At 41.1% G+C, this 24,411-nt stretch overlaps 1 protein-coding gene across 1 annotated transcript in view; it reads right to left on the reverse strand.

Annotated features, from left to right (window-relative positions):
• Nucleotides 1–24,411, reverse strand: part of arhgap35a (Rho GTPase activating protein 35a) — a 76,580-nt gene that overhangs the window by 32,144 nt on the left and 20,025 nt on the right. The window lies entirely within an intron of this gene.

Here is a 24,411-nt window from a genome sequence, read left to right on the forward strand (position 1 = left end):
AATACATTTACACTCAAGGAACTGGAGCCAACACCAGTGTGAGCCAGGGTTAGAGAACAGAACAAAACCCTCTGCACAAAGATGAGGGGAGTACACAAGAGACACAAACACTTATACTGTGTTTGAAACACCGCAGTATGTTAGCCTGCCAAGCTCAGTGAGAAGTGGAACAACATGGACAAGGCTGTAATCACTGAACACCGACATACAGTATCAATAATCCACACCCTATTCATGGTTATTCATTTGTTTGGCAAATACACATTAAAACCATTGTTGATAATCTATGCTTCTTTTCAATCAGGGCTGAGAAGGTACTTGATTCTGACTGAATCTAGTTAGTCATAGTGAGTGTGAACAGGGAGCTGTCTTTGGAGACTAGGAGTGCTCAAAGCTTTACTTTGGAAATATGCCAAGGTGAGACACTGTAAATGACTCCATGGAGATTCTTCTCCCATATCAAAAAGAAGGCACCTGGAAGGCATGACCAGGTAAAACACTAAAAGTGATTATCAAACACTCTATAAAGCAAGTGCAAGCTAAGGGACGAGGATTGGAGTTTCAGGCATCAAACCACTGTCTGGGGGAAATGGAATTCCTGTACTTCATATTTAACATGGTAAGTCTGCTTTGCGTATATGGCAAGCACAGCAGAATTGCACAAAAGAAAATCTATATCAAAAGTAACAGCTGATATTTTGATATTTATGTAGAAAACATGAATGAAAAAACGCATCAAACATGCCATAAAGAGCACACAAGCCCTGTAATGAATGCTTAGTGCTTCAGTGGCAGCCTGCAGGTCAATACTGGATTGGTGATAAGACAAAGGGATTCATGGTTTATTCATATCTGCCTCCTGACAAGGCTTTTTTAGCAAGCATCTGGTTGCTGTGTGATTAGCCAGCAATCAATGAGCACTTGCCACTAAGCAAACACACAAAGTGTGCTTTGCAGCTTCACCTGCAGAAGTATGACAGAAAAGCCTGCAACGGCAGTTATACTTTCCCTCCCACTCCCTAAAGAATGAAGGAAAGAAACTTCCAAGTGGTGATGTAGCAAGGGAGGGTCAGTCCAGTGTTTTCTTAAAGAGGACTTGCAAATCAGCTAGAAATCACTGCATGCAAATGAATGGCTGTAGTTTTTATATATTTTCTTTAGCAGTACATCTCTATTGTTGTCACATAATATTATAGTTCATAAAATAAATATACCCTGATCAATCAAACATGTTTTGGAATTTCAAAAAACTGGAACAGTAGGAAAATTGCAAACGTGTGTTTTTCTATCATTTTTAATTTAATATAGGCCTAGTCAAACAATTTACTAATCACTATTTTGTTATTTCACATGCCAACTATGGAATTCTAAACTGAAATTGTGTTTGTATATTTTGTGCACTGTACACTTGTTATGCAGAACCTTTTGATCAATTGCAATGAGTCATTTGGTGAACGCTCATTATTTAGTCTCTATGTAACCTGAATTGTGTTATTCAAAATAAACACTAGTAAATTTCTTTAACAATGTAAAGTTCACTTTGGTGTAATTGTAAGAGGGCAAAGTAAACAGTCCAAGAAAAACAAGCTATCAGGCTTGTATGGCATTCCTTTAGCATAGCAGTTCAGTACTCTGGAACCATGGATTCATTAACTTGACTAGTGCAAATTTAAATATAATCTGGTATCATGATAACACAACATACTTGAAAAATATAACTACATTTTCTCAATACCACCCAGCTAAATCTGGCCACTGTAAGAACCTCATACCACCAAGATGGCAAAAATATCAGCACTCGCTTCAATCTCCTCACCTACAATGCATGACCTGCTTCTGCTTCCATGCAAAAGAGATAACTGCATTCCATAAATACATTGCATGAGATGTATTTGTCATTAGTTAGTAGACACTGAGGGTAGACACTAACACCCTACGCAATGCAATAAACGAGACTGAAGAGGTATAAACACTACCCACAGCTCAGTTCTCCATTTCAAAAGACATAAAACTTATGAAATGTAACATGAAAATGCAGTGAGAAAAGGCATTGCAGTCTATGGAACAGGAGAGATACATTGAACAAATGACCAGGGCAGCTGCTTGGCTAGACATTAGCAATGATCCACATGTGCATGACTGACACCTATAACCATACACATACATTCAGATGGTGGTAACAGTCTGTGCCCTGTCTAGATATGAGAGCAGTCATTTGGGTGACCCAAGCAATAAGCCATGCCCTGCTTACAGGTTCACAAGCAATTGAGCAAGCCATTAGTCCAATTAAGGAAGCCCTTTTTAGTCGGCTGTTATTCAGCAGTTTGCCTTAGAAATGCTCATTCAGGGTACACAAGCACAGCCACATCTGCTTCCTTTCCTCAATCTTCATACTCGGCATGTAATGCAGTACTTAGGGAATTTAGCAACACAGCTCAAAACCAGTGCCAAACAAAATGTCTGAGCCCCCCTCCCCACTTCTATTGCCGCACAGAGGCAATAATAAACTGCAAGATACAAATATGACTGGAAACATACTGTAGTGGGCAATATCTGATGGATAACCAGAAAAAAAAAAATCTTATGTAATGTTATAAATTATGAAATCACCCACAGTGCAATACAAGATTCAATAGCGTCACGTGTCTTAAATCGGTTAATTTTTCATACAGCTTACTGTTGCACAGTGCATAGTAAACTGTTCTGGGACACTGAAATGTTGTGCTCTGGACTGAATCGCTCTCATTTAAGATTCTTGGAGCAGCTCTTGCTACTAGAAAAACACATCCATGGTAAACTGAGTTTAAGTTATTTGTCAGAATAATCCTTACCAATCCTAAATTAATCTATGAATTTGGTTCTTCGTGACATCAGACTCATTGTGCAATAAAGGAGCTTTGACAAAACACTGACTTTTTATTCTCTTTAAAATACTGCAGCAGTTTTACTGTATTCAGCAAGGTAATTTCTGCTGAAGTATTAGCCTGTGAAGCCAAACACCTAAACCTATCAATGAGCAGGCATCCATCACCAATCTACCATTCAGCAGAGCGATATGCTTGTGTCCATATCCATATTTGGATACAAGTGAATGGTACCCGCCCCACCAAAGACAGTTGAAAGCGCAGCTGGCTGCCCTGAGGCTCTCAGAGTGTCCTGCATGTTGGGACACGGCTGCTGATGGATGAGGATAGATTTGGGCTAGCACTCACCTTCAGCCCACCTGCCAAGTGAAGGGTCCTGAAGTGGGTCACTGGTCTGGCTGGTGTTTGTGACTCAGAGACATGACCTTTGGCAAATGGGCAGGAGATGGACTGACAGGCCACGTATGGCCACACACAATCAAAAAAAATTGTGACCGCAAGCCATGACTGTGGGGGCATGGAGTTCATGCTCACTGCAAGTGGTGGGCAGCAACGGTAAATTGTGTTAGTTTCTGAGAAGGGACAGCCACGCAGGATCAGAGCATTCCAAAAGGTTCATTAGAGACATGATTGCTCTCTAGAAGACTGTAAAAATTTGATCTTGGTCAACTCCAAATGGCCTTTAGAGGCTTTGGTTGCACTTAAACACAGGTCACATTCCATTAGCCCTTGGTCTGTCCTGCACATGTGCATGACGAGCTGTTAAAATGGAGCTGGAACAGAGTGAAGAATCTGCACGTTCTATAGTCATGGAGGTCATACTGCCAAGGCATTTCAGACTCCAATGCTCCACCCACAGACATACAAGGGCCATCTGACACATATTATATGCTAATATGGCCACTCTTAGAAAGTTAAACTCTGACTAATCACACTTTCATGTGGCACACTACAGTTCATGCACTTCCAATAGTCAACAAGCTTTAGTCAATCAAGCTAAATGCTAGCAAGTTGCCAGTGTGCTCTGTACACTATAATAAAACAATGAGTTTTCAGATCATGATTACAGGTGCTGCATAACAAAGATAGACGTGATACTGAAACTGAGTTAGCATATTGCAAAAACAAACAAAAGTAATCCAGCCTGGCTGCTCTCATTTTTCTTCTCTTCAGTATATGTTTAACAGAAAATCAAAGAGAAAATGATGAAGGGAAAGGGAGCAATAAATTGTAGAATGGGAGAAAACAGACAACTCATTCTTCTGCATGTTTGGTACTTTCAACCTCCTCAATTTATCGTAAATGAAGAATCTCACTTTATTTTTTCTTTTCCAAAATTGGCCCGCTGTGTCCAGGGTTGCCTGTAATCTGCCCAATTTCAGAATGTTGTTTTATTCCCTTTCTTACCCTGCTAGCCAATTGCTTATGCCTTCATATCACTTCACTTAAGAACGAATGTCCAACCAGGACAAGCTCAGTAGATGCCAATTGCATCGTTGGATTGGTTGTTCACAACGAAAGTGCAGACAAAAACAATTACCTAGGACTGCAATTAAATATCAATACCAGTAAAAACTACAATTTGCTTCCTGTTGAAGCACAGTACAATGGCCTGTTTAAACAAAGGCACACAATAACAGAGAAAAGCAGCACCATCAGTCTTGTCTGTACTTCACCAAGCAGTGGATAATAAGTATGTTGCTGAACATCAGTAAAACTAGTGAAGTGCATTGTTATGGTATTAAGGAAGTCAGCATGAATGAGAGCACATTAGAATACAGTAATAATGTGCTGCTAGGACAATTATCCCCAATGACATATCACTGTAATAAAATGATGATGGGAATGTATTAGTAGAGTTATCACTGCAGTGTGAACCAGTGCCAGCGTGTGCGCTGTGTTATCTTCGGGAATATACACAGTGCACAGAATGAGCAGCCATTCAAAGTGCTCTCCCAAAGGAGTGATAGGGTGGCTCCTTCCCTTTCCGGCCTGTCCTTGGCAATGCCATATTTCATAAAAGAATCATAACCAAGGATGATAGTGATGATGACAAAGCAAGGGGGTAGACGCACAAACACACTTAAGCTTGACGGATGCTCCTCTCCAGCCTATTCCTCTTAGTGAATCAGCACTAATGCAGTGGTAAGAGCAGATATTCTGTCCATCCATTTCTTCCTGCTTCTTTCTCTCCCATTCTCTCTCACACACACTCTCTCTCTAGAGACCTGGACTCCATTAGAGTGTTGCCAGGGGCAGTGGGGTAACAGAGCCCTCAGACGGACAACACTTCCTGCATGAGGAGAGGTCTCGTGGCTTAGAGAGTGAGGGGGGTGGGGGAAGAATACAAAGGGATGAGTGGATTAGAATGAAGATATGAAATATTCAGTAAAGCTGGGAGTGAGACAGACAGAGAGGCGGAGATACAGACTGTGTGTGTGTGTGTGTGTGTGTGTGTGTGTGTGTGTGTGTGTGTGTGTGTGTGTGCGCGCGTGCGCACGCATGAGAGAGATTATTTTTATTATATATACATACACACACATACATACATACATACACATATGTATATACATACATACATACATACATACATACATACACACACACACACACACACACACACATACATATACATATACATATACATATACACATATATATATATATATATATATATATATATATATATATATATATATATATACATATACATATATATATATATATATATATATATATATATATACACACACACACACACATATATACACACACATATATACACACACTTTTTTTTTTTTTTTTTTACTTGTTAATACTGTTTTGCTGGTGCATTGTGTCAAACCTGAATCAGGCCTCATATTGTGACGTCATGTACCTTGATATGATGTGATGCTGTATTTCTTCCACATCACCCAGCATTACCATACACATTGGACCATTTACCCATATCAGACAATGCCTTCATTCTTAGTCTCACAAAAACGCATGCAGACACACTGTCCCATATACCTGCACACAAAACACAATCATGAGCCACATCGCACTCTACTATAATCCCGTTGTGGCTGGCTGGCCTGCTCTCAACTGGATTATACCATCTGTGGATTACTGGGGGCCTTTGTATCTCCACATTTCCTGAGTGGACGGCTCTGTGGATGATGATCTGATGCTCTTACGTAAAGAAAACGCAGTGGCTGTCATGAGCACAGGCTGAGATTCTAATCCAGCCTGGCTGCTCTGTCAAACTCTTCACTAACGAAAGACACTTTGCCCTTTTTCAAACCACTGCAAATATCAGCGCCCTCAAACAGCTCCTAAAATGTCAGAAAGCATTCAGTTTAATGGGCAAATCAGACTGCGGGCGGTAGCACAAGTCCACTTCCTCATGCTGAAAGGCTGTAGCAGTTGGAGTGGTCTGAGTTTTATCAGTAGATTTGAACTACTTGGCTCAGCGAAGCCAGGCTTCTGTCCAGCATTCATATTGCAGTCCAACAGAGTGAACACACTCTCTCTTTCTCTATTGTTCTTTTGCAAATGTGTTAGAGTTATTACTCTCTAATCTTTTCCCCCCTTTAACAATCTCAGCAACCTTCCTCTTGCTTTGGAGGAAACAGAAGCAGTCTGCCATGTCTGTCTGCTTCTGATGGAAGGAGCAAACAAAAAAGTCTGGTTTAAAACTTCAGCCCAAGGCCTGGGAGAGGCAGAGAGGGACAAGCCAACCTGGCCTGCTCTGACAAGCAGAGAGGGAGTTAGACAGTGTTATTTATATCTAGCTCAAGGAGTTCAACACCTTATTAAGCTACTGATATTCTACCGCAAAATTATCCTTCTGGAGGTGCAAAATCGGAATCAGTGGGATCGTCCAGAATTGCCCAATGTGTTGGCTCCGGTCTCATGGTGGTTTTACTGACCACGTCATGCTGTATGTCTTTACATTTTAACGGCATATGCACAGTCTCAAAAAGAAGGTCTGGCTCAATGTAGGTCTCAAAATCAACATTAAACTGATGAAGATATACTCATTGAAGATATAACACTCACATTCTCAAGACATGTCCTTTACCGACTTTTGACTTTTTTTTTTAATACTCTTTCAATGCACTTGCAATATCAGACTCAAGGGGACAAAAGCACAACCATGTTACAAAATGCTCAACATCTTGCACGAAATTACACATTTTCAACAAAGAGGTCACAAATCTTGTTTTGGTAGCCACTTATATTATTTTTTATAAAATATCACTGTAATGTTCTGAACTCTGGAGGTCTGGTTATATGGATTCAGTCCACCTATCTAGCCAATCTTATCCCTATAGCATTTTCTGGAGTCTGCATCTGTAGCAGCTAGATATCTTTTCATCTTTTTCATGATGATTCTGTTCTATTTTGCTTGTCTTTTATCGACCTACAGGGTTGTGGCATATGGTATAAGGGTTACTGCCCTCCAGAACTGCTTACTGCACCGATGAATGTGTAATCGAGCCCTGCCCTTGATCGGTATCGGCTATTGGCCGATCGTGCTGAAAGGTAATCGGCACTGGGCCCTGAAATACTGATCAGTCCATCTCTAGTTGTTTTTGTACTTCACATTAAGCAAACTTACTTCCATTGGATTTAGCGCAATGTTTGGCAGTAACTTAATTTGTGCAGATAGAAACTTGTCAGACCTCAAGAAAACTAAATATTATGATATTTGTGTGTTCAAAAATGCTTGAAAATATCACCGTCATCAACAACTTACAAACTTGCAGGTTTTTTTTCTCATTTTGCCTGATCTGTGTAAATAACTATTGTGAACACATGCGCTGGATTTAAATGCTGTGCGTGCAGATTAGGCCTATTCCCCAGCATCTTTCATATCAGTGCACTCATTTAGCCAGCAAAGTTCAAGTTTTGGCATAGAACAAATACATAAACATTATTGTCTTTGTTGCCTACAGCTTTCCAAAAAAAAAAAACAAACAAAAAAAAAAAAAACTGGACCATCCCATCACAATTAGTGCACTAGTAGATCCTTCATTCAGAGAGAAACAAAGTGAAAGTGAAAGAGAGAGAGAGAGAGAGAGAGAGAGACAGAGACAGAGAGAGAGAGAGAGAGGTAGAGAGAGAGGTGGCTATTGCCTGTTTTAAATCCTCCACACTGGTGTGGCACTTTTGTGATAGAGACACTAAATATACCTCCGTGGGGAGAGGAGTGTGATGACAGCTATTAATCCCTCACACCAGCGCGTAGCACTGAAAAGGTGACAGCAATCAGGATTCCCTCCTTCAGCTATCACTGCCAACCTCTGCCACCTCATGCAGCACTACACACCTCACACTCACAACGACCTTCACTTTCATCCTGCTGCATGCTGAAAATTCCTCACACCACACGCTTACACTCACTGTTTCTCTAACGTCTGCCTGGGTGAGCTGAGTGCAGGCCGAAGACTCTGGCCTAAGAGCTGACGTGAGCTGGCGACCTGCGTGCCACCTGGACAACAGTGTGAACGAGAGTGAACCACAGATCTATGCAGGGCTTAAAATACCTGAACAAACCCAAGTTGACCTGATTTGACTGAGGGTTTTCCCCATAGACCTTTACATGATTGTGACTTAAACTTACCCTTGCATTAAGTTAAAATATGGAGATTAAAACACAATTTTGGACAGCTGATGTTTGAGCTGTTCATTTCCATTTTATGACTCCTTGTCAAGGTAGCAGGACAAAATGTCACTAAAAATATCATTAAGGTTTAATATGCTAAACTAATTAAACTGACCAACACTTTTGGGGGAAATAGTGTGAAGAGCTGTGCCAAAGTATTTGTCAGTGTAACAGTGTTGGTGTCTGAACAAGGGAAAAAATGTTGGTCTCCTGTGTGTTGGGCAGCAATCCTGTGCATTGTTAAAGACTTTAAATCAGTAACTATTGGGTCTTTTAAACGGATCACTGCTTCTTCAGTACTGGTGTTCGCTGCTAAAAAACAGAATAAGTCATAAGGGTTAAAATATTTTATTCATTTGAAGAACAAATTAACTGATTTTAAAATGGATTTTAAAATGTATTGTTAGTTGCCAGCCTAACGTTGCTCTCTGGTTGTTGGACAGAACTTTGCTCTATAGAATTGAGGCAGAACTCTGGTGGGCTACAAGTGGGTTTAGATACAAAACTCTGTGCTGTGTGCAATCAGAACTCTAGCTGTATGGGAGTTTTTTGCTTGTGCACTGTGCAGTCTCCTCTGTAGGAGGCATCCACTAACTGGAGCCAAATACTGAACTGTTAGCAAACAGTGTACGATGCCTAATCCTACAACATACAAACAGCCTACACTATTACAAGAGTTCGACACATACACAAACACAGTCGCACTTCATGCCTGGACAAGCACTTGTGTGTCATTTACAACTAGGCAGGTGCAAACGAACAAACACACATTCACTACTGAATCTCACGCATCACACACACACACACACACACACACACACACACACACACACACACACACACACACACAAAGAGCACCAATTATGACAGTAGTGGCTCTTCCTCCTCCTCCAGGGGCGAAGGCTCCCTTCCCAGCTGCCATCTCTCTTGCTAGTGACAGAGATTAACAGGCTAATTGGCTGGTTAATTGGGCCGATGCTGCAGGTGTTAAGGGCTACATTTACACTATGGACTGCAAAGTCCAAGCACTTAGGGTTCAGTGGGTACAACATTTGGCTTCAGAGTCAAATCTTCAAAAAACACTGTCATAAAATAAAGTATCATTCACATAATATACCTTACAGGGCCCAAATCGAACATTTTTCTTATATTTAAATTTTTGTCCCCTGTGATCCACTTATGACATGTGTGTGGCTTTAATGCACCAAAACAGCCTTTAATTCATTTTTTTTCCCATGACCACTTTCCAACCTCTCATTATCAGGCTGTTTTTACTACTATGCTCTTAAGTCTTATATATAAAAATGATCTCAGTCCTGATTGGTTGACATATATTGCACACATATATTATGCATGCAAAAAGCAGTATAGGCAGTACATAATTTTTTAACTCTAATCTAAATATTTATGCTAAGCTGCTGTTGGCTGAACAGTTGAACACATTTAATGTTTCTGTAAAAGGTTTAATAAATGTAAAAGTTCTATATAAGCATGGAACATTTGAATGCAAAATGCTGAAATGACTCTCCTCTATGATGGTAAACCGACTATATATAGTTCTTAAAGAACCCTTTAAAAATGGTTCTATATAGCATCAAAAAGGGTTCCACAACTGTTATGAGTCAAAGAAACCTTTTTCGGTACAATACAGATGGAGTGATTAGGACCAATCACATTCACAGAGAGGTCTCAGAACAAACAATGAGGTGATGAGTTCTGTTTAGCAAACAGCATATAATCCAAACTCAAACCTCATCATTTTGGCTTACGTTTGAAGTAAACTGCTGGCTTTAGATCGACAAAATATAAGGCACGGCAGTGATGGGAACCAGGTGTCACGATGTCAATAATGCAAATATAACAATTTATTTAACCATGGCATTTGCTATTCAAAACAACCATTGTACCTACATGTTTGATTCTTCATCTGTTGATAATGACAATGGTAAAGTTATCTCTGGGTATTATTTTGCCCTACAACATCTTGCACGTGCCCCTCCATCACAAATATCCATTAAACATGTTTTAGCTTATTGCAAAACTATCCTAAAACAATGTCTCAGCCATTATTTATTTGTTACTGTGTAATCATTTTCTGTGAGGCATTTTTAAGAAACATTAAACTCTTTAGACATTCGGTTCCTATCACCACCACTGTGAACGACTGACTTGGTAAAAGTGAAGCATATCAGATCAAACTCCTGAATAATGTTTACATTTTAATGATTTAATTATGCAGATATTTAGAAAAATCAGTGGAATTCCCCTTTAATATGAGCATCTGAGATTTGGCCATCACGCTCAAACTACTCAAGCAATCTACAATGCCATAGGAAGAAATGCACGCCAACATGGCTAGATCTGTTACAAGATTGGATTCATTCTTTTTTCCCCCCACAGATACCTGGTATTGAATCTTTGCCTTTAACAATTCACCAAATGTAGAACCAAATTCAGATTCTTACTGGTCACCACCACTTCAGTGAACAAATAAGAAAATATTAAACAAAATTTCACACTGTTATACAGTTATGTGTCTTGGGTGATACGTATTCCTTTTATTACAAACATGATCAGCCTTTCTGCCTTTATACCAAGCCTAATCAAGGAAGGGAAAATCCAAAAAATGTATGCTCTCATTCATTCTTAAAGACTAAAAAGTTCAAACAGTTCATTTTCATATGATTACTCAATCAATGAGAGCCAAAACAGCAAACGTAAATAAACCACATAAAGCTTTTAAATGTTGTGAAACTGCTGACTGTTGGTTTTCGTGTTATTGTTTCCACTGGTATTAGAAGGCCCAATGTTTTCAGAAATACACTGAAATATTTGATAAGACTTTACTTCAAGTAGAGTTATTTGGCAGTCTCAGGACAATGTGGGAAGTTTTATAAACCAATATGATTCAACTGATTCAACTGGGAAAATCCTGAAATTGACCACCAAAAATGAGGTGTTAAAATTTAAGACTTTACAATTTTGACAGAAATGAAAGCGAAAAACTATTATCAAGCTAACAAGAGTTAACAACTCTCTTTATTCCTTTTACTCATCTCAGCCAATCAGCACAGATGCGTTTAAACAGTTGGAGCAGCAGAAGATTGACAGTGAAAATGTCTGCCCTGTGAAAGTGCTTCATGCTTTTGTATTTGGGACATTACACAAGCAATTTGTAATTATTGTTCATACAAAATATGAATGTTGGATGTCATGGCACAAACTAAGTTTGTGGGGGTTTTTTTGTGCTTTTTAAATAGTCAGTCACTATACAGCTTCTCAGATTTTCTTTGAAATACTAAGTACACAGGTTACACATTCATTAATTCCATATCAAAGCAAATACAAATCACTGCACTCCAACATTGATCATGTTTCTGCTTAATGCATGATGCAAGTTTATTCATCTGAAACATCTGGGTTCAAGGAGTGTGTGAGATGCTTCAAATTCACTACACTGCTCTCACAGCAATACCTGAACACAACCACACACGTTCTGCATTCAAGCAAGAGCACCTACAGTGCAACAACAGGGAAAAATATTACTAGTAGTGCACGAGGTGAATACATTCAACTACTGAGAAAACAGAAGCTAAATTTAGAGTAGATGAAGGTTTCTTAGATGTCTCTATTCATGTCCTGAATTCCCTCTAGTGGCTGCGGGCTCACATAATGAGCCTGAATCACTCAACCTCTTGAGCACAGTGAGAAACCATAGTGTGAACTTACAAAAGGTGAACAGCTGTCATTAAAAATGTATATTTGCTGAGCATGTTGTGTGTTCATTTTCTGGCATGCTGTCAAAAACATTGAGCAACTTTGGCCAAAGCATTACACTGGGGTACGCCAGAGGTTCTAAACAAAGCCCTAGGAACCACGAAGGACTGATGCAATCCTGGGTAGAATGTTATTGCTGATTTATCTCGTAAGAACAAGAAAAGATGATGAGAATGAAGAATGCACCTATAAGAGTCTGAGATGTTACTGCTAGCTAACCAGAGCCTTGCTGACTTGCTTCCATCACAACTATCACAATGAACAATTTTGAATTAGTTTTCACTCCTCATCAACATACATAGTCAATATTTGGGCTGGGGACAATCACGATAAATTGTGGGCCAAATGTTGTTGGGGAACACATATTAGGGTGCTAACAAACAAAGTGTGAAATTTCAAAACCAGTCCCAAACCTAAATAAGGCAGGGCTCAAAGAAGAGGAATGAAGAACAACAAACCTACTCTTAGCTCATGGATGTGACGTAAGTTAGACGCTGAAAGGTCTGCGCAAAAACAGATTTTATTGGGGGAAAAAAATGCAGAGAATACTTTTTCTGAGATAAAAAATTAACATGTCCTCTTGCAAGGGGAAAAACAGTTCGGTTAGTCCACAATAGTATTGCCCTAGCTAGCTTGTTTTTCTTGTTATTAAGTGCTTGCATTGCGTTAAGAGAGTATGGTAGGTTTTAGAGGGGATGTACCATTGTTTACAGCATGTTTCGCCACATCTAGCAATAATAGTTTAACAAGTTGTCCCCAGACATGTATTCTGTTCACAAGATCATGTATGGCCGCATGAGAGTAATCAGAGAGTCAATACTACATCTAATAGACCCAAGTGAACCTTTTTGGTGTTATTTTGGGTAGCATTACACTTTATCTTTTACAGCAGGGGTGCTCAATCCTGGTCCTGGAGATCTACTACCCTGCAGAGCTGGACACTAATGTAACGATTCAAGTAATGAAGGCCTGCAGAGGCATCGGAATATTAGAGTCAGTTGTGTGTTAGATTGGAATTCTCCAGGGTGCTAGATGTCTAGGACAAAAGATTGAGCAACCCAGCTTTAAAGAATCCAATTTATTCTTTCCTGTTTCAAAAGGAAAACTCTGTGCGACATGCTGAAGTCCAGGTGGAAATAAACTCCAGTCCTGGAGGGCCACACCTGCTACAGCACTCCAGATTAAACTTATCCTTTAATTATCAAGCCATTCATGAGTTAAATCTGAGGAGTTGGAGCAAGGGAAACATACAGTGACATGACAGCACTAGGGAAGCTGGGAAAGAGTGGAGAAAGTGGCAGTGAGAATGTAATGATCTGCAAGGGAGTTAACAGGACTTTAGGAACAGCTGAGCAGCAGTTCACTAATGGGCCTTGGCTACTTAAAGAGTGTTATGAACTGTGTGAACATGTCTGAACATGCTGCCAGCTCATGAATGGGTGGAAAGATGACTGAGCACTTTCACCTTCTTTTATAACAGCACATAAGAGCTTAAGGGACACGTGACCTCACATTCTCAAAAGAGAGAAATAAAAAGAGAGAGAGACACTACTAAATCACTCAATGCCAACAGACAACAAGAGCTGTAAAGAGTGAGAGAGTGATTGGGAAAGAGGCACAAAGAAAGAAAAAAAAAACTTTCTAACTAAAGGCAAGTCAAAGATGAGTGAGTCACTCTCTGGGGAGAAAGAGCAAACGATACAATTGAAAACACCTGAACTTGCCACAGTGTCAATTAAAGATAATGACTTTTTACTTGTTGCCACAGTAACCAGCTCTTACTGCAGAGGCAGATGGCTGCAGAGATTTTTCCTGTTAATTTTCTTCAGAGTGTGTGAATCATGTAGAGGGTGAAAAAAAACAGATTTTTCTCCTTTTTCTGTTACTAAAGTCAATTCTCTACTTTTTGCTGTCAAAATCAGATATTCTCAAGAAAATGAGAGGAAGGAAAAACAAGTGTGTAGGTGTGTAAAGAGCCCTGAGGCAGCCAGAGGTTGGAGGTTTTTGTGCCTAGTCGTCCATTTTAAATGGGCAGTCAGACAGGGAATGCCATTAGCTGCATCCCGCCTGCACTCTCTCAGTAATGGTCAGCAATAACCACTGACTCCTTACCACAGCAAATCAGCTGCCCAAGAACCTACAGGAACTGTTACGGCTGCTCCACATGCAATCCTGACCACCCTGGCAGTGGATGATGTTAACAAGGTGGAAGACAGTGACAGAAATGCAACTCTGCACAATAACATGACTTTTAGAACAATGGCATTGCTATAGACCTCCAGAACGAACAGCTCGATACACCAGCTTTTTGACCAAATAGAACTGGACTTGCAGTTGCGAAAACCACCACGTGTCCAAGAGATACCATCTGATTCGCAGCAGGTGGTGGGAAGTCGCCACATGTCTCCTTCACTTCGTTCTGACCCAGAGCAATGGGACAGCAGTTGGAGGCCACCAGCACACTCAACACAGAAGCACCCTCTGCCAAGATTCTGCCAAGCAGAAGAAGAAACAGCAGCTACTTATGGGAACAGGACTTAACGTGGGTAGTGCTAGCAGTAAGCAGATTTCAGCAGTACATTAGTAAAGCTTGCTATTAGTGGTGAAATTTACATTTGACCTGCATTGGCAAAAGTAGGTCAATATGTCACAATGAAGAGGGTGGAAGAGCGAGTTTTTACCCCATTTGTAGCACAAGAGTGAAAGGGAGTAAAAAAAGCAGTATTTTACAGGCCTTGCGGTGTTAATCCGAGAGGTTTAGAACCCCTCCTGCTGAATTCCTTTACTTAGCTTTAGTGTGCCTCCCCCACCTCCATCAGCATGCTTTCACAAGCTCATGACTGGCACTGCCTCCCACTGCCACCGCTTTTCCCAGGGTCTCCTCAGCCAGGCTGACCACACCTCATTGTACTTTACAGCCAATGAACACACTTCTGGAGCAAGGTAGGGCTTGTGACACCATAACTAGGTCAGATTTAAATGTCCATCATATGTGGCATAACTGGGATCACATAGACTCAGTGCAAAGAAAAGAAACAAATGGTCTACGAGTATGATTTTTAATGGTCTATCATTCATTAAGTACAGATGGTATCCGCAATATGCTCAGAAAATTGTAATTCATCTCTTTAATAATCATTTTCACATTGCCCACAATATGTTGGTGCTCAATTGTGGGCTAATAATTGTATTTTATAAAGTCAGCACAACTACCCTTGAGCTATGGCTGTACAGTCACATAAGCTTTGATATATGGGGGCCAATAAAGACTTTAGGGAGTTGTTACAACTGTCCCGCCTGTGGCGCTGGTAGTTTTGCCACTTTTCTTCAACATGAAGAAGATGGTCAAATACATTTCATGCCTTGATGAAGACACTCATACAACTCCTAGTGTCCATGAAAGGCCCAGTACTTCCCATGATCTAATCTCATTATTTCCTTTGTGCTCTTAGGAACTGAGGGATGTAAAGCTGTACAGTAACCTTCATCTGTTCTTACTGACCGCTGAGAGACCCTGCCTGGCATGAGTTTGGGCAAGCGCCTTAAAAGTCCTTTAATCTGACAGCACCCAGAGTGAGGGAGCAGGCGAGACACTTCCCTTTCTCATCTTTTCCCAAATCAATCTGCATTCACTCTCTTCCATTGTCCACCTGAGGCTACTACCTCCTTTCATGGACCATCCTCTCTCATAGACATTGATTGTCATGGGGGATTTGAGAGGATTACGCTGATGCCTGTCTGTTATTGGGTTGGGTTCAAGTGCTTCCAGAACCGTTTATCACCAGAGCCTGACAACAGGCCTGGCAGAATGCGGGAGGGGTGGAAGATGAGCTGACATCTTCTAGATATTTTTTTGAGATAAAGGGAAATTACCTCAAAGCTCTCTAAAGAGTCAGGTAGGCGCACCATGCTCAATGACCTTGAGGGGCTTCAAAGACGATGCCTACAACACAGGGGAGGAGGGCAGCTGAGATAATAAACCATTCTTCACGAGGATGGAAAAAAAAACATCAAGAAAGAGCGGAATAAATGAATTAGGCTCAGATAAACCTTTGCACTGATTACTTTTTGGAGTGCAAACATTGGGGCAGGAGGAGATGAGGCTGCGGAGGCAGAGCAGCTAAGAGAGAGAGGTCTAAGTGCTCTTTCTGCCATTACTGTACCCAAGCAATTATGAGGAACGCTTCAGAGACACCCAAGCGAAAACGCGAAGGTTAGAGGAAATGGAGAGAACATTAGAGGCCAAGGAAAAGAAATTGAAGGAAGCGACCTTATAGCAGAAGCTCTCAAAAACTACAAGAGCCTAAAGAAAGTCGAGTTTTATAGAAATAACGTCAAGAATCCCATCTGGTGAGTATCTGATTGCTTTTTGGCTATTATATTCTCTGCACATGTTCAAACGCCAATCAGACGTCACCAGTAAATAATTCAACCCTTACACCCCACAAACCCCATTAAAAACCTGAACAGTACTGCAAACGGGCACGATTAGACATATGTCCTATAATGGAACAGCAAGAGTACAGCAAATAAAAGTATTCAACCAGTTCTACACTATCACGGACTTATGATTGTGTCTCCTTTTGCATTCACTTGCCACAATTCACTACTACCATTCATGGTCATTTTTAAATCAAATTTGATTGTGTTTTACATACACATTTAAGGTACATTTTGTTTGGCTGCATCATTCTGCCAAAGAAATTTAATCATTTATCCATGAAGTACAGAGACCATCTGGGTTCCTTCCCCATCACAGTGTTCCTGAACAAAAAATCCACAGACATCCGAGGTCATTCGTAATTTGATTTGTCAATATGAATACATTAGAGTAACTGAAATTATGATATAACTGAACAGTCCAACCATTTAAAGATTAAAGGAGCATCTTTAAAAGGTAGTAGTTTCTCAATCCCATTCTGGGCAAAGAATCTGCTCAGGTTTTTTCACTTGTCATTCAGTGTTTATATTGGATTATGGGTTTACACTCTTAGTGCTGGAACTGGAACTCCTGTTACTCCTTTAAAAAGAGGGTTTAGATATCTAAATATTGAAGCTCTTTCCTCTTTGGAAGAGGAGGCCATTACAACATGTGTGGTCATTCATGCGCTTTCCTACTTGGTGTTTCTTATAAGAATCATGATACCTGAAGACATCTTTATGATATGCAATATGCAGTACACTGTTTAGCTCGTACGAGATTCACTAAAAATAACCTGAAATTGACATTAACCAGCATAACAGTAGTTCAATGTCTATTCATCTTTTTAATTGAGGCATGTAGTTGTTCAGTGTTCTTGAAATAGTGAGGATACCCATGATTTACTCAGTAAAGTGTCCCATCATCTATTTAGCATCATCATCATCATCATCATCATCATCTTGCCCAGCCCTAGTTCACACAATAGCAAGCATACTTTAGTCCACTCCAGGTGATACTTCTATACTGCCAAACACCACTGTGAAAGTTAACTAGACCAGACATTGCATTAACACTAACTTTACTGAGGGGAAACTTTATAAATGTGACCTGGCTCTGTCACAATCATAACTACCAAGATAAATTACAGTGCACTTGAAAAGCTGCTTGAAAATGGACGCTCCATTGAGTATCAGAAAAGGATTTTTTTTTGTTTTAACCAAGATCTCTTATGGGGCTACTGGTTGCACAGCAGAGAAAGTACCAACTACATACATTTATGTTAACTAGACAGGATTTCTTTAGAGCTCACCCAATAAACAGACTGAATACAGCATCGGCCCATTGCATTACATCAAGCTTCTCCCAGCCGATATACAACACATATCATTTATCAGTGCATGAAGCTCTTCTGCAGTAACTGGGGTAGATTCAAGTTGATTATGAGAAGTATTCTGTGCAAACTCCGGCTAGGAAAGAAGGGTGTTCAGTCTTTCTCCTCCATGTCGCCCTCCTCTTTTTTTCCTTGAGACTACAGCATATGCATCACACAGTTCCTAAGGGAAAAGGCAGGCAGTACAAGAGGCTCTCAGATTTCACACTGCTGATTCTGCTCATTAATCACACAACTACACAGAAAACCTGTGCGTGGGCCTGTGTTCGCCTTTGCCATCAGGGTGGTTTCTAGCAGTCCATCATTCATAAAACTACGTAAGCAGAGCAGGAAATAATACTTTTTAAGGGGCAAATTTTTGTCCTCACTTACTGAAATTCAGGGGCATTTTATACACAAATGGAGGCATTTCAAAAAATATTTTTAAAACTATTAGGTTTGATGACGTTCAACTGAATCAATTTACAAACATTTATCTCAAACAACAGAATATATGCATGTATTACAAATAATGCAATATATAAATTCAACAGTCATTCAATAACAGAGGTGGAAAAATCTGATCTAGGAGATTTACTACTCTGGAGACTTCTAATCCAGCATACCTGGAATACCTGGCATCCCCCCCCCCCACACCCATTTTTGAATCATAAAAGTACATTTTGAATGAGAGGGCATTTTGCCTTTTACCCTGGCCATTTCTAATGATCCATGATGCACGGCCACCCTATGAAAGTAAATACATGCAGATATTTGACACTTTTACGAACACTTCGACTTATCTGATCGAACGGTTGTTGCCATGGGCGCTAGCATGGGAGAAATGACTGCTCTGATCTAAATGGTCCTGTTCAAGCACAAACAAACAAAGAGCTGTTCATAGAAAAACACAAACGCACCCCCACATACAGCAGCAACGTCTGGCTGCATTGTGCGGGGACGCAGCATAAAACACACGGCACAGAAGAGCCGAACCTGACTGCAGTGACAACGCTACCATTTATCAAGCACGGCATGGCCGCCTGACAGCACCACCCAATTCACACACACACAGGGATAGATAATGTATTGGAGTCTGTGTGTGTGTCAGAGAGAGAGGGAGGGAGAGAGAGAGGGAGAGAGAGGGAGAGAGAGGGAGAGGGAGAGGGAGAGGGAGAGGGAGGGAGAGGGAGAGAGAGAGAGAGAGAGAGAGAGAGAGAGAGAGAGAGAGAGAGAGAGAGAGAGAGAGAGAGAGAGAGAGAGAGAGAGAGAGAGAGGAAGCGAACACTGAATATTTATTCATTTGCATGCAACTGCATGAACTGAGTGAATCTGGGGTGGAAGATAAGGGTTTCTTTCTTTCAGCAATGTATGTGTGAGTGACAAACACAGAAAAGGAGAGAAAGGATGAGAGAGGAAGGCCAGCGTTCAGGCCTACCACAGAGAGTTGCAAAAAGTAACAGGAGAATGACGTTACTAGGATGATAAAAACTCCATTAGCTCCACTCCACTCCTACATAAGCACCATACATTTGTTAGAATACTAATAGATCAAGAGTACAAGTAATTAAAATAAAAGTTAAGTGAAAAATCCAAACTTAAACATAATTATTGCCTTGTCCTAAATTCCTAAAAGGACTCTGAATAGCTGAAAGCAATGGGAGCAGCCTGAATTCTATCCTTACTTTTTTATAGCCCATTTTAAGAGATAACAGTATGTCATACAGTGTCAGAAACCACAATGTCTATTTGAGCAAGCACCAGCAAGTCGATCTGAGATTACTTAACAATTCAAACAGTTTGAGGCAAGTCTATGATAATTTAAACATGCAATTTCCATGCTAAATTCTAGGACTACACAGGCAAAAAAAAAAAAAGCAATGGGCAGGTACATTTTTCACTCATCAAGGTGTGTGTGCGTGTGTGTGTATATATTATACACACACACACACACACAAACAGAGTGGTACTGTAAAGCACGCCACTTCTGTGAAGTGACATAACACTATATCTTGCTGTCTGATGAGTGAGTCTGACTTTGGCGAATGCCAGGAGAACGTCACCTGCTTGACAACACTGTGCCAACTGTAAAGTTAGGTGGAGGAGGGATAATTCTATGAGGTTGTTTTTAAAGGATTGGCCTAGAACCCTTAATTCCAGTGAAGGAAATCTTAATGCTTCAGCAGACCAAGACATTTTGGACAATTCTATGCATCCAACTTTGTGGGAACAGTTTGGGGAAGGTCCTTTTCTGTTCCAGCATGACTGAGCCACAAAGCACAAAGAAAGATCCATAAAGGCATGGCTGGGTGAGTTTGGTATGGAATAACTTGACTAGCCCGCACACAGCCCTGACGTCAACCCCATCAAACACCTTAGGGATGAACTAGAATGGACTGTGGGCCAGGGACTCTTGTTCACACATACACACACTGCTCAAAAAAATAAAGGGAACACTTAAACAACACAATATAACTCCAAGTAAATCAAACTTCTGTGAAATCAAACTGTCCACTTAGGAAGCAACACTGATTGACAATCAATTTCACAAGCTGCAAATGGAATAGACAACAGGTGGAAATTATTGGCAATTAGCAAGACACACTCAATAAAGGAGTGGTTCTGCAGGTGGGGACCAAAGACCACTTCTCAGTACCTATGCTTTCTGTTTTGGTCACTTTTGAATGTTGGTGGTGCTTTCACACTCGTGGTAGCATGAGACAGACTCTACAACCCACACAAGTGGCTCAGGTAGTGCAGCTCATCCAGGATGGCACATCAATGCCAGCTGTGGCAAGAAGCTTTGCTGTGTCTGTCAGCGTAGTGTCCAGAGGCTGGAGGCGCTACCAGGAGACAGGCCAGTACACCAGGAGATGTGGAGGAGGCCGTAGGAGGGCAACAACCCAGCAGCAGGACTGCTACCTCTGCCTTTGTGCAAGGTGGAACAGGAGGAGCACTGCCAGAGCCCTGCAAAATGACCTCCAGCAGGCCACAAATGTGCATGTGTCTGCACAAACGGTTAGAAACCGAATCCATGGGGATGGTATGAGGGCCCGACATCCACAGATGGGGTTGTGCTCACAGCCCAACACCGTGCAGGACGCTTGGCATTTGTCAGAGAACACCAGGATTGGCAAATTCGCCATTGGCGCCCTGTGCACAGATGAAAGCAGGTTCACACTGAGCACATGTGACAGATGTGACAGAGTCTGGAGACGGCATGGAGAGCGATCTGCTGCCTGCAACATCCTTCAGCATGACCGGTTTGGCAGTGGGTCAGTAACGGTGTGGGGTGGCATTTCTTTGGAGGGCCGCACAGCCCTCCATGTGCTCGCCAGTGGTAGCCTGACTGCCATTAGGTACCGAGATGAGATCCTCAGACCCCTTGTGAGACCATATGCTGGTGCCGTTGGCCCTGGGTTCCTCCTAATGCAGGACAATGCTAGACCTCATGTGACTGGAGTGTGTCAGCAGTTCCTGCAAGATGAAGGCATTGAAGCTATGGACTGGCCCGCTCGTTCCCCAGACCTGAATCCGATTGAGCACATCTGGGACATCATGTCTCGCTCCATCCACCAACGCCACGTTGCACCACAGACTGTCCAGGAGTTGGCGGATGCTTTAGTCCAGGTCTGGGAGGAGATCCCTTAGGAGACCATCTGCCACCTCATCAGGAGCATGCCCAGGAGTTGTAGGGAGGTCATACAGGCACGTGGAGGCTACACACAATACTGAGCCTCATTTTGACTTGTTTTAAGGACATTACATTATTATAAGTTGGATCAGCCTGTAGTGTGTTTTTCCACTTTAATTTTGTGTGTGACTCCAAATCCAGGCCTCCATTGGTTAATAAATTTGATTTCCATTGATGATTTTTGTGTGATTTTGTTGTCAGCACATTCAACTTTGTACAGAACAAAGTATTCAATGAGAATATTTCATTCATTCAGATCTAGGATGTTATTTGAGTGTTCCCTTTATTTTTTTGAGCAGTGTGTATATAAAATTATATATACACACACACACATACAGACACACCCACACATTCATACACAAAAACACAATGCTTCTCTATCTCTTGAATATCTTCTCAGTCCTTTCTTCAACACTTTAACAACCAATTCTTACTCATTACCCACAAGGCCCCTGATCATCATCCATAATCACAGGACACCATCAGCGACCATGCCAAGTCTGCTGCAGCCTGGCCTGGCACTAATGCCCTCACTATGAATGCCAAGAGACAAAACGCCGATTCATCCCAGTGCCCTTGTTCTGGTTTGAAGAACAGGACCCAATTTTAATTTTGGCTCACTGCTGATGTTTCTGGACAGCGGATGGACGACAGAGAGCGATCACAGAGGAGAAAGAGAAAGAGAAGGAGGAGGAGTGTGGGGGGAAGAGAGCAGTACAGAGGGAGTGGAATTATATCTTGGCAAGGTCCAGTGGATGGCTTATGGGACACTAACAGCATAGGCACTGTAAACAGTTCTTAGTTGAGAGAGAGAGAGATTTGAAGCTGGCTTTAGCAAATGTTAGTGGGTGGACGGTAATCCAAGCAATGATGGGATACATGAAGGAGGGATTGAGGGAGGTAGGAAAGGTGGAAGAGAAATAGATTGTCTTTCAGGGTCTGGAGTCATTCATCTAGCTTTAGTTCCTCCGAGCTTTCAGTTAAAGCTCTCTTACCCTCTGGACAGAACCCCTTGAACATTTTTATTACTGTGCAGCATTAGTTGTTGACAGTGGCAAGGGGTGGAGGGTTGAGCGACTGTCTACAAGCTAACTTTCCGTGACATGCTACTACAAGCCTAGCCTACATGGCCTTCCTAGGGCTACTGCTGCAGTAGGACTACAAGTTGTAACCCAAAAGAAAAAGAAACATTGGCATCAAACACAGGATTAGATACGGTTGATATTTCAAAACTGATATTTCATGACCTTTATTGCGCTTCAGAAGAGCAGAATGATTAGGTGTCTACAACAAATAGAGTAGCAGTATTAGCACACGCATACATGAACAATAACAGATATCCATATCGGTGCATCCCTATTTTGTAGTCCTTCTAGCTAGAACAAATCATGTTCTACATGAGATTATGAAGCCAAAGCGAACAATCAAACACCACAGACAAAAACTAGTGTACTGCTGATGCGTCTTTGTGCTTTCTGATAAAAATAAAAAATTTTAAAAAGTAATTAGTGGGCTAGTGAGTGGCCCTCCCATTTATTTATACTGATATATTGCTATAATTGGTATCAGCATCAATACTCTGTGAATCTGACTACTAGTGCACAAGCCTGCACACTTCTTAAACGTGAACACTTAAACGTTTTAAAACCTATTTTTCTAATTGTTGAATGTTAAATTAGTCCTCTTTAATTCTCTCTCATTTCTTTTATCAAAATTCTAATTATCACCTTTTACACATTGCCATTGAGACCTTCATCTCCAATATCCAATTACATTGCCCTATTGCCCAGGCATACTACTTATTGCTGTAATCTTGCTAATTTTCTACCCATAGTGGGGCAAAAGTAGTCTCTGGAGTGAGACTTTCTAAACAGAAGACTACCTTCTGATGGTGTACCATGAAGGTGGGAAGGTGTACCATGAAGGTGGGGCTCTGGTGCATATACTTGAATATGGACTGCTTGCTATACTGCTGCTGACCTAATGCTCCCAAGGCCTGTTTCATCTGGAGTGAGTGGACACTGGGGTTGTGTTGCACAAAGTTTAGCCCAAGGCCACACACACACACACACAAACACAAACACACACACACCTCAAATACACTGGCAGATGTGTGGTAATCCACTTAATACATATTAACCTGAACAGTGGGTAGGGAACGCAGGTGTAAGCAAACAAATTATGTTGTAATACTGTTTAAAGATGGAGGCTCGGATTAAATGAAAAGAGAGGGAACAGATTACTATTTAGAAGCCTGTGGTTCGTTCATACGAAACATTAAAGAGCCAGACATTTTAATATAATGCATAAATTAATGACTGCGTATAGACAGACAGAGAGACACAGACAGAAACGCACCATAAATGCCTGCAAGCTTTCTGCCTTTTTCTCTTTAACTCTGTACTGAATAATGAATGCAAGAGAAAAAAGTCAAGTACCAACTATTCTCTCTGTAATGAATGCATTAAACTGTTACAGTGCTTTCACTGCGCGTACGTGGGTGCATACATGTGTTTAATTCAAAGTCACAGAACGGAGAAACTCCAAAGAATTATCGGTTTCTAAAAGCCGCACAGCTAAAAAGCACCTTTCACAACACTTGGGCGCATACAGACACCCCTCCTTACTTAA

Source organism: Pygocentrus nattereri, chromosome 17, assembly GCF_015220715.1.
Source record: "Pygocentrus nattereri isolate fPygNat1 chromosome 17, fPygNat1.pri, whole genome shotgun sequence".
Taxonomy (NCBI): Eukaryota; Metazoa; Chordata; class Actinopteri; order Characiformes; family Serrasalmidae; genus Pygocentrus; species Pygocentrus nattereri.